Source organism: Desmodus rotundus, chromosome 5 (genome assembly GCF_022682495.2).
Source record: "Desmodus rotundus isolate HL8 chromosome 5, HLdesRot8A.1, whole genome shotgun sequence".
In the NCBI taxonomy this organism is placed as follows: Eukaryota; Metazoa; Chordata; class Mammalia; order Chiroptera; family Phyllostomidae; genus Desmodus; species Desmodus rotundus.
The window spans coordinates 156,008,826-156,021,391 of record NC_071391.1 but is presented as its reverse complement, the minus strand read 5'-3'; the positions used below and the strand labels follow the sequence as shown (position 1 = coordinate 156,021,391).

The 12,566-nt window shown below is 37.9% G+C and overlaps 1 pseudogene; it reads left to right on the top strand.

The window, feature by feature from the left end:
• The first annotated feature begins 301 nt into the window (after nucleotides 1–301).
• On the top strand, nucleotides 302–6,901 carry LOC112298020 (E3 ubiquitin-protein ligase Mdm2-like; annotated as a pseudogene).
• The last annotated feature ends 5,665 nt before the right edge of the window (nucleotides 6,902–12,566 follow it).

Here is a 12,566-nt window from a genome sequence, read left to right as displayed (position 1 = left end):
AGGAGGTCTAGTGGGATGAGGGGTGAAACAGAACAGGAAAATAATAAATGGGTGAGATCATTGCCCTCCAAGACTTTACGGCTTCATCAGGGAAATAGAATAGATGCATAAAAGCAATGTACACCTGAAACCTATAACATTTATTAACCAATCTGACTCCAATAAATTCAGTAAAAAAAGTTTTAAAAAGTGATAGCTAGCATCCAGATTCTATGCATTTTCTCCTAAAAGTGCAATTGATGACCAGAACAGCACGCCACTCAAGAAGGTTACAATAGCTGGCTTCCCAGCAGATCGCCAAATGATCTGGTCAGGGAAGGGAACCATAGGGGCAGAGAGGCTTCAGGCCGCTGAAGTGGGTAGAACATTGAATTCCGAATCAGACTTGAAACCGAGTTCTTCCTCCCAGGCCAAGGAGCCAAGAAGATGCTGTGGGAAGAATCTTGCGGGTAGAAGGTGAATTCTATGACTGGGGATTTAAAGTCTCATTATATCACTTCAAAAACTAGATCCAACTCTTCCTAAGCTGCCCGGACCCCTTTTCTTGCTTGACCAAATGTGATCATTAGCTGAGTCACATTTTGCTCGACTCATTTCTTCCAGGCCGTTGATCCATGCAGCCTGGTCCAATCATGCTGAATTTTCAGTCCAGTGAATAAACTCCCTTTCACTGCCTCTCTGACTGTCCCTGGGGCAATTTTCCGGGCATTCCTTCCATTTGGTTCCTTGTCATGCCTCTGTTACTGTTTTCATTATTTAAAAAATGGAGAGGATGTGTTTCTGCTGAAGTTGCCCAATCTCGTTTTCACTCCACTGGACTCCGAAGTGTGCTGTGTGGGTGCTGGCAGATGAATGAGGCAGAAAAGCCACTGATTTGATTTCCCTTTCAATTTTCAGATTCTTCCCTGCTTGTCTGGCTTTGTTTTCTCTTCTAACAGGGCATCTAAATATGTGTCATTTCCTTCTCTCTTCTTGAGGTAATCCTTTTTATTGCTTTTCCCTGTAACATTTGCCTTTGATGGATTCTGGGTGTGTGTTTAAGGTCAAAGATGTTCTGTTCTGTGCTTAGTTATCATGTCTGTGCTTTAACTTTGTTATTTTCTTTTGTTCTGTGATTTTTTTTTTGGCTTCTTTTTTTAGTTCTCTTTTCTTAGAAATTCTGTGAGTTACAGTCTCACAATAGCGTTTTTTAAAGAAACTTTTTGGCCTCTATCACTTCTAGTGTGTCAGATGGTTTCTTATGGTTGGTATTTTGAACAATAAGCTCACAGAAGCTCAATATCCCACCACAGGTTTTGTTGTTTTACTCCTGTTTTAATACCCAGTGAGCAATTGTTTGGTACACAGTCCCTAATCAGGTCTCCACTCAAACCAAAAAACAGCTACTCATCCGTCGCTGTTGAATCGCTGTTGTTGTGCTATAAATCTAAGCAGCTTGCTCCAATAAGTGTCTTTAGGAAATTTAAGATCCTTTTCTTACTGTTTCTGCTCTTTTACTTCCCAGAAGTCACAACCACGGGGAATGGAAATAGTAATGCATGTTTACGATGGATGCAGGATGAACACAAAGTACGTGGTTATGAAAGAACACCTTCTAGGTCAATATTTGGAGTGTCTATACATTGTGCGCCCTCCACAATTACTTCCTTCTTTTGTTTTTAGTTGTTTTAGGGCACCTAGCTTTCCTAACTGGCTGAGTCACTTTATCCTCAGTTTTTTATACTGAGTTTTGCAACAATGCTTATAGTTCAGGTTTGTCTAAATTACTTGCAGTTTTCATTACTTACCGTATTTTTCAATGACATAAAGTTGATTTCTACAGACAAGCCCCATTTCTTTTTAATGGAAGTTTTCTTCAAATTTGACCCCATATTTCAAATAAATGTTCCATGTTGTCATCAGATATATCATAATTATTTCTCTAGGTATTTCTCAAATTGGCTGAGTGAAGAATGGCATTGATGCAATTACAGATGGACATTAATCTGTTTCAGTGCATATATTTTGATCATTATGAAAACAATATAACCACAGTATAAACCTATTCGAAATTAAACAAAGGGAATCATTCTACTTTAAACATATTATGTTAACACAAGCACTGCTTGCACTTCACATCACATAGGTTCAGTTTTGGAGAAGCTGCCTATGATGCTCTTGCACACCCCGAACTTGCTGGGTCCTGGAAATATGAAGGAGAAGAAGTGGAACAGCCTCTGAGTTCACAGCAGGTCGCGGTAGAGTCTCCTACAAAGAGACCGTTTTACAACAAAATGTCAGACTCTGGGATAGAATGATTAGGTGTTTGTGGAAAGCAGGTAGGGAAAGAATCTTAGGAAACATAATTCCTGTGTTTTATCTTAAAGAATAAGCTGGGCTAGCTTGGGACAGGAAGGGTAGGAAGGCCGTCCTAGGAAAAAGAAATGCGTGAATCTAGGCACACGGCACAGTTTCATTTGGGCTCTATAAGCAGTTGACTGTTGTAGTAACATAACCTAAGTGATGCTAAGTGTTAGAAACTAAAGTTTTGGCCATTTGCAACCCTGTCTGTGCATCATGCCTTGAACATGGTTTTAGTAAAGGAATATACACATGCAGAGCTGTATTTATTTTATATACATGTGTATCTATTCATATACATATACATACACACATATGTGTATATGTATGTATATACATATACATACACATATACATACACATATTGCATTTAATATAAAGTCATATAGCTATAATTTACTTTATTTAATGATAGTTGTTAAATATTACATGTTGTTCATGTAAATTGTTAAAAACATATTGATAAATATTAACTCAGATTAAGTATTATAGAATAAATAAAATATTGTGGCTACTGCTCAAATTAATGTCATTAATCCTAGGTATTTGTTTTTTGTTTTGTTTTGTTTGTGTCCTGTAGCCCAGATTATCCCTTTAGACCATGTTCCTAGGCTCACATATATTATAACACAATATAAAACACCTTTATGACCCTTGATATATACTAGAGATGACTTGATAAAATAGTTTTTGCCAATGTAACATCCTACCAGCAATGCAAGTTTGTATGCATACATTACCAACATCCACTGCTAACACAGGTGATTTTTCTCCCTCCACTTCTGCCAACTTATTTGGCAGAATATTTCTAAGTCTTTAGTGTCAGATTCTTGTGGTCCAGTAAGAATGACTCTTATGTCTTAATGATGTTATGAGGATTAATTTAAGTAATGAATGAAAATTGCTTAGCATACTGGCACATAGAAGTGTAGGATAAATTATAGCTATCATATTATTATTATCTCCAACTAATAAAGACGAACTCATTCTATTTTTTCTCTTCCTGGATCTATTGGAGAATTACTAACTTAATGAATACTTAATGTTCGTGTTAGAAAGCATTTTTACTTTATGCTAGTGATTGACTACCAACTCACAAAGCCCACAACTGAGAGGAGCTGCAAAAAATAATGTGATCAATTCACACCTCCCCCCCAAATAACTGTTCATGTGGACCCTTTAGGTTTAATACAATTTAGTCAAATTTCTAAGGCTCAAATTCAGGGAAAAAATAAATCAGGGAGCCCAAAGGACTCACCGCATTGTAGTCAGGGAAAATGACTCTTACGTGTATTTCTTACATCCAAAAGCTTCCTTTGTACTAGAAACTATCCAAAAGTAGAAGTGAATTGCCCTAAATATGTTTTGCGAAAAAAGTAAAAGAATAACGGGAGGGGGGGTGTGGAAATAATTATGTAGTTCTCAGATACTAAGAAACCAAACTGTAAGTACCACTGGGCTTTCATCAGAACAAGAAGCATCGGAGACTTTTCACTGAGCGGCACGTTACAACCACAGTATATGTGTTCATGCATAATTTTTTCATAGGCAGATTTGGGTATTTGGGCATCTATCACTATTTAAGAAACTCTCTAAATATCACTAACCAAAGGGCAAGACAATATAATTCTTCTGACATTAAGACCTTGGGTGATGATTTTTAGAAAACTTTCACTTAATGGCTCAATTGCATCAGCTGTAAAAGGGAGAAGGTTTAGCCTAAGTGAGATTTTAAGATTCTTTGCTTTCTGTGACACCACTGTCATCATCAAATCAGCATACTGTTTTTATTTGCAGTTTGTCTGATTTAATATGTATTTTGAGGGCCTACCACTTTTTTCTATAAGGTAACTTACTAAATTGAGCCTGCCTTTGACGACTGTAAAATAAGACAGTAACCACAATCTTATCTATGTACTTGGAAGATGTAACAAATTAGAAGGTGACTAGAATACTTATTTGGCACTAGAATTGTTGCCATTTTTAATCATTTGCTAGAATTATAACCAAGTGTTACCAATCAATAATTGTACACAATCAGGTTGATATTATGATTATTATCAAGCAAAAATGTTGTCATGAAAGGTGCTACTTTCCTCTGAACAAAAAAAACAAACCCCCCCAAAAGCCCTGTTTTGGCCCCCAAAACTTAATTATACTTGGACGATCACTTTGTATAAGACTTTGAATGATCTTACATTGTTTCTAGCTCAATATTTCATGATCTTTCCTTCCCTAGGCAGCTAATTAAATTGGTGACTGAATTTGGTGAACCAAATTCATACTATGACAATCAGGAATTCTATTTCTTCTCAATTAGTTTCCTCACATAATTGCAGACTTCCTTTTTCTAGAATCCAGAAAAAGCCAGATTGAATGAATTTCATGGGTTACTTTTAGAACCACCAACAAGACTGATTTCCAAAGACTTTGGCAAACTGGTATTCAGCTGAATGGAAGGAAGATGGTTTGATTGCTTACAAATGAGCTAGTCGATGTCCTAATGTGGCTTTTGATTAATCCACGTCAATGATTCCAAATTTGTGCCATCTACTTTAAAAAGAAATCTAACTTGTGAGGCATGAATTCTTCTTCTTTTTTTTTTTTTATCCAGAGAGAATTAGTAGAGAGAAAATTAAATTCTCTCATCTACATAAGTACCTCAGGGAACTATTTACCATATTTTTTGGACTATAAGATGCACAGGACCATAAGACATACCTAGGTTTAAAAGAGGAAAATAGGAAAAAAAAAAACCCAAAACAATGCTCCACCACCACCACCCCCTCCACCCCCCAGTGAGCCAGGTAAGCTACATTCGGACTATAAGACTCACACCCACTTTTCCTCCCAAATTTGGTGGGGCAAAAGTGCATCTTATAGTCTGAAAAATACGGTATCTGTTAATGTATGGGAGAATTTCAGCCTATAACTTACCCAATTTCATTAGAATTAATGGGAGTTTTGTGTGAAATCCTGTGTGAATCATTGTTTGAGGAGATTTGTAGAAGTTTATTGATTACTTTTATTTTGTAGTTCCAATTTTTAACTCCTTAGGCTCGCAATAGATGCAAAATTTGGGGAGGAATCAAGGTGGTTAAATCAGAGTAGCATCGCATAGAATCATTCACCTTTGTGAATGTTACATGCTTGTTGCACGTGAGGTCTCCAGACATTTAGCTGGCTCACTGGAAACAGTGTGGGAAGACTCAAACCTGAGTATTTAGATTACACCCAATTATGTTGTGTTTTGTTGACGTTTACTCATTTATGGAAAGTCTCACTAAAGTCTAACTGTGTTTCCTTAGTGTTGGGCCATAAATTCTGCAATAAATTGGATGATCCTTTGAGCAGCCTGACCTTCCTTTTCCTTGGCTCTTCATAACTTCCAACAACCTTTATATAGTAAGAAAAAAATTGTATCTAAGCTTAGATAATTTTGAAAATAAAAGGGAGGTCAGCAGAGGATGTGGAGCCTGGGAGCAAACACACAATTGCCAGTGCAGATGTGCTTGGGGACCTGGGTGACGTGGGCTCCTCTTGGGGCTCGTGTGGCCTGTGAGGTTGGAAGAAGGACAGAGAGAGAAGCCCTGTGCGATATGCATCCTGAATCCCTCTGACCGAGGTCCAGACCTTTTCACCTCCAGGAGCCGGACCTACGGTGTTTGAGCACCTCTGAGGCCTGGGATATAAATGTCTGCAGAATCCAGAGGAAGAAAAGTGACTTCTGAGTGGAAGAAAATTCAGATGCATTGCCTGATGCATGAGAAAGAAAGCACCAGAAATCTGACATTGTTTCCCTTTCTCTGATGGAAGCCTTGCTTGGCATGTAGTAAGTGGGGGATGGGGCACGTGTTGAGGGAAAAGCAGTGGTCACGGACCCACAGAGACTCCACGAAATCAGGATCTTGATGGTGGTGTAAAGGAACGCTCAGGTGGTTGGATCAGGGTTTGGTTTCAGATTAATTCAGCGTGGAATTTGAAGTTGAGTCTCAATCCAGAAGATTGTAGCCTTAGAGAAAAAGAATACCTCTCACAAGAAGATGGTGAGGTAGGTTGAGTTACTACATATCAGGCAGTGGAGAGTGACAAAGAATCCTTTGAGGAAGATTCTAAAATTTCCTTAGCTGACTATTGGTAGTTTATGAAATGAATCCTCCCCTTCTGAGAACTGGCTTTCTGAATATAAGAGAAAGATCAAAGGGAAATGTCTAATAAAATATTGTAAAAAATTGGGGGGTGGGCATCTACACTGAATGCTTCCTGAGAATCATATGTTGAGGAAAATGATGATAAAAATCACACAAGTCTCTCAACCCCAAGAGAGTGAGCACTAACTCTCAGCCATCAACTGCTAACGGCACCTTTATAGCAGCCAAGAAGATGTCAGTGAGCTTGAGTGAGAAGAAACATAAGACAAAGAAGAAGTATGGAATCTGGTTTTCCCCTTAATGCCATTGATCCCTGTGTGATTTGCCAAGGTTGACTTAAAAATAGTTGTAGCACGCATGGCAATATAGGACATGTTTTAGCCTGTTTCAGCTAGGCCAAGAAGCCTTGAAAAATTATGCAAGTGGGGTAAGTTCTAGAGATCTGCCGTACAACAGAGTGCATCTAGTTAAAATATTATGCACCTAACAATATGCTGAGGATAGATCTCATATTGTATTCTTTAAAAACTGTATTTATTTATTTTTAGAGAGATGGGAAGGGAGGGAGGAAGAGAGGGAGAGAAACATCAATGAGTGTTTGCCTCTCACACACACCCTACAGGGGACCTGGCCTGCAACCCAGGCATGTGCCCTGACTGGGAATTGAACCAGTAACCCTTTGGTTGCCAGGCCAGCGCTCAATCCACTGAGCCACACTAGCCAGGGCTCATGATATATTCTTAACATGCAAACAAGAATGAAAGAATATTGTTGGAGGTGATGCTTTGTTTGCAGTGATGGCATCATGAACGTATGCTTATGTCTAAACAATAAACAACGTGTATATCAAACATGCAACTTTTTGTATATCAATTATACTTCAATAAAGCTTTAAAAAAAGACAGAATTAAGCCCTACTCAGTAGGAGGATAACCAACAAATGACTGTGCTAACTTGTTTCCATTCGTTGACCTGTTCATAAAAGTAAAGTTTTACTTTTTAAAAAGAGAACCCTAAAAATTTAGACAAACATGAAATCTATTTTAATTTTTTTACATATATCAAAGCAAGGAAGTATCTTAGTCCATGTAAATTTCTTCTCTTTAGTCTAATTTACCTACTTTGGAAGGGAGTACTGAATATTTAATTCTTTTTAGAAACTTTAACTGCTGTTTATATTTTATATTTGGGTTTTAATGTGATTTGAATTGGATATACTTCTCATCTTTTACCCCTATTCCTCATATTTTAAATCTTATTCACTTTCCCTTAAATGAGAAGTATTTGATTTTTATATAAGTAGGGCATTTAAATATAACATATTTAATACTTTTCATCTAAGAAAAAGTTTGAGTCAAAGATTTAATATTAAAGTTTTAAATATCCTTTAGTCCTCCAATTCTTAGTTTCTCTCTTCTTTCAGAGATTATTAAAATACTCTTTCCAGATAAAAAATAAACCAGGAATCATTTTAGTGCTGTGTAAGTAGAAAGGTACTCTTACAAACCAGCCACTATGGTAAGAGAAGTCTTTGAGAATGGCCATCATTTACCCAAAAGACAAAACTTGTTATGGCTCTGTAATAAAATATGAAGTTGTCTTTGTGGGTCCAACCTGTAAGCCACGCCCTTTTAATTCTTGATTTCAAGATTTAGTGGAACCTATTGTTTTTCTAAATTTGAAAAACAATTCTAAGATACACTGAAGTGCCTTTTGAGGTGGGTTCACAGCTGCTGGAAAGTTTCAGACATTTGCTTCAGGGAAGTTCCAGAAACCAGTGAACTCAGAAATATTAATTCAAAAATTTAGTCATGTAAAAATGTTCCTTTTAAAACTAGTCAGAAAGGTCATAACTTCTTTCTAAATTATCCAGAAATTATGCATCAATTTTCTTCAAGAAAGACAGGGTCAGAACACAGGATTCTAAAGTACCTTTCAAACTGTAACTTCTTGATTTATATTTAAATGTAAATCTTATTTGAAGCACATGGTGTTAATAACCGCTTTGATTTAGGATCCCGGTGTTTTTCTCCCTCATAGGACAGTTGTACATACACAGGTGAGGACAGTAACAGCAACTCAAGTGCAGCTTAAAATAGAGCTGAGGGCTGCTCCTGCTCAGCACCCTTGTGTGCCAGTTACGAACAGTGTACTGTTGTTATGAACTTGAAAAACTAAACATGCACACGTGACTTAGCCATGTGTGCGTGTATACGTAGGCAACGTGGCTGAAGGGGCCAGTAATTCAGCTAAAGAGTGATCCTCGAACACAGTAAAGCTGTATTAGTTTGGGATTTATAACACATCAACGAGACTACATAGGAGTCATCCTTCCTAAGGAGAGTCAGCGGCATAAATGAGATAATAAACAATGTATATGTATATGCATGTATGTGCATATATGTATGTATGTGTACACACATATGTGAGTGTATGTAATGGTTATTGTTTATAAACAACACCCATAGATTATTGAAATCTGTGCACAAATGGAGTCTCTCATTCTGCCTATGTATGGAGGACTAATGCAGTCTTTACATTTTACATTTTAAGGTTTAGTGTACATCTATCTAATTAACAAATAAATTAGTTAATATTTGATTAAGAAACAATGAAAGAGGAACTACTAATGATTGTGTAAGGATAAGAAGCATAAAACGAGTCATGTGACCTTTAACTCCAAACTTCTGTGTACCCATTCACACACATACAGCTCTGGTCCTTCATATCTAGACAAGCTCCACTTATAAATCATAAACATCCTAGTATTTTTTTTATTATAACTTTCTACCCTCCTAGCTCTCTAGTTACTTTTATCCCAGCTTGCTTTTCATCTCTAGGTATATCATATTCCACCCCACCCACTACCTTCTCACTTTTGAATAGTCTGCAAAGCAGCCGCTCTCTAATATCCTTCCCCTCAGTCAATTTTCTCTCCTGTCCACATCACTGAACACTGATTCCGGACCACACCCAATGTCACCCTTCCCTAGGCAGTGTCAGGCTGGGTGCTATTCAGAGAAAAACCAAAGCATCAAAAAATACTGTTCCTTTAAACACATATTTCTCTCACATCAAATGGGCATTCAAGACTGTTTGATAATCCTGTTGTCTCAGTATTCTTTACTATTTTTAGCTTTTTTAAAGTCTTGGCCACCTCCCTCGAGTCTTCTACTCACTAGCTCTGTAACCTCTTTGAAGCTGTCATTTTACCTCTTATTTCAGAGAAAATAAATGCCGTCGAACTTGGTAATCTTTCAAAACCAAACCAGTAAAGGTAAATATATTTTGTCTCTTACACTCACCACACTGTAAGACATACCTTCCTCCTTTGAAAGATCAATTTATACATGTGGGTTCTGGAATCTGTAGCCCTGTACTTCCCAAGAGACATTGCTACACTGATTGCTCATTGTGTCTGCAATGTCTTCAAAGAAAGCAATTAGGTGACATTGGTTGGGAGAATATGGGCACCCATGTGCAGGGGAAACTGAGAACTGGAGACATGTCCAAAGTCATGCTCGAACGTGGAGGACCTAGAGAATTAAGATACAAATGTGTGATACTGTAGATAGGAGAATTATTTACTACTGTAGAATGATTGCATCCCCAAATTATTTCAACATCCTCAGGTCCCTCTCATCCTAAATCAAAGAGCATGAAGCAATCTTGACATAAGTGTCTGCTCTTCCTGTCTCTGTTCTCCACACCTTCCATCTGCTCATCACCTTACCACCATCTGCTTTCATCCTTCTCTGATCTCAAGGCACCACACGTCTGCTCAGTGAGGTCCTTGTTGTCGAGGTCTCTTCTCCTTTCTGAGTCTGGCTTGATCCTTGCTGTGTTTTAATCACTCAGTGTTTGAAAACATATCCTTTCCCTGAGGTCTGTGGGGCCCATCATTTTGGCTTTCCTGCCCTCCCTTGGTTTTCTGCTCCTGCTCCTGTCACTACTTCTCAGTTTGTGACCATCAGAAGGGTTTGGTCCCTGGCCTTCTCATCTATGGTGAAGACCTGGATGAGGACCTGTTTGCCGATACTTCGCTGAAGTGCAAAGTAGATCTGTTTGAACAGTTATTCACCAACCGTGCCTCTACCCTAAAGCATCTGGAGCTTTAGAATGTTCTCTCTTAATAACTCATGCATGAAGTGCAAACCTTTGAACTAGTAGGTGGCGCTGTAGATGAGGAAGTATTTTGGTGGTCCCAGCCATAAATGAAAAGACTGCCAGCCCTTTGGTTCCTTCGTGTGGGGCTGGGCTTTCATGCAACCACTTCTGGTGCAGCCCAGAGACAGACTTCATTCCCATCTACTCAACCTCATCATCATCTCCTTCACCGTCACTAGTGCTACGGTTGACACTGTTGTCAGCTGTAGCCCTTTTCCCCCCTTTAGTCATTATAGATGTGCATATCATAGCTTGTGTTCTTGAAAATTTCTGCCAATTTGTTGGTTGCAGGGAGGGAACAATAGTTCTCAACTTTATGGAAACTATAGAGTGGGACTTGCAGATACAATCTCAGGAGTTTTCTGATTGGGGACTGAGGTCTGAGGGTCCTCATCCCTTGCAGAACTGGACATTCTGATCCCTTTCTCATGGTCCTAGCTCTTCTACAGTTTAAATTTGCAAAATGTCAGTGGTGTGCAATGGCGGTGCTCTCACTGAACAATCAGCAACGGTAGTGTTAACACACATATCCAGCAGTTTACTTAGGGAGCGGATCTGGTTTCACACCCAGCATGTCTCTCTTTTTGTCCTTAGTGGCAACAGAAGAGGAAAAATTAGCTGCCAAGCTTTTGGATTGGACTTGCCTAGAAGTAATTTAGTTTTCTTTGAAGACAGGGTCTTGTGCTAGGTGTACTTCTGTTTAATTAGATTTCTTTGTAAATGATGTGCCTACTCACTATCCTTTTATATCCCATTGTTCTATTTTAGTTACTATGGAACAGAGACAGGTGACTAGGGGACAAAGGGAATGTGCATTAATGTGGAAGATGAAAGAATAAATAAAAGATAAAGTTCTTGCTGTCCCAGGGATTTTCATAGAGACCTCTGTGCATGTTTATATTATTGCATAATCACTATTTACCTTCTATTATCATCTTTTAGAGACGAAGATCTGGAGGAAAATAAAGGAACATTGTTAGTCTGAATAAACTATTGTGTCTAACACTGTGCCTAGCCCAGAGCATAGATGCCACTAAATAAACCTTTGCAATAACCAAGAACTTCTCAATAGACTATTTGTCTCCTCAGAGAAATAACAACAGTTTTGACCACATCCGATTAAAGGTTTTGGTTTTATTGTTATCTCTGGATAAATTTCTCACACAAATGTTTTCATGTAATGGTAATATCCTACTAAAACTTTAGACTTTCATTGCTGCATTTGTTATAAAAATGTTTGTAAAAGAGACAGGGAAGGTAAAAGACAGGTAAGGTAAAAGACAGGTAAGGTCCATCATGATACCTTTGTATCCCACACACTCAAGTATACATTTCTGGACTAGTTTGATGTTACAATGTACCACCTACTCTCACATAACACATTCAACCCCATAGTTAAAGTCAGATATAGGATAGGTCATGATAATACACACTAGAACCTTCCCAGGTTCTCTTCTCCCCCCCTACTCAGGAAATTTATATATTCACACATGTACACACATGTGTATGAAAAAAGCAGCGCAAAAAACTTACATAATTATGATGGGGATGCTTTAGTCCTATTTTTGCCTGATATTTTTCTAGTTTGCTCTAACTTCATCATCTTTTCTGTACTAACAGGTATTTTATTTTTATGGTCAATAAAAATTAAGTGGTTGTTCAAAGAATATTTTCTAGTAGTTAAAACCAGAAATATCTAATAGAATGGGATCTAATCAGGTTAATCACAAGTACCTATGTTTAGATGTAAATGAGAAGACAAGATTTAATAAATATTTATGATCTGCTTGAGTTAAGAACAGTTTCAGACAACAGTTTGCAATGTCTCCTGACAAGACCAAGGTTGTCTGCAAATTACTGTAACATTTCCATTGAAGGAAATCAAAAGTGGAACCTCCTCAAATCACT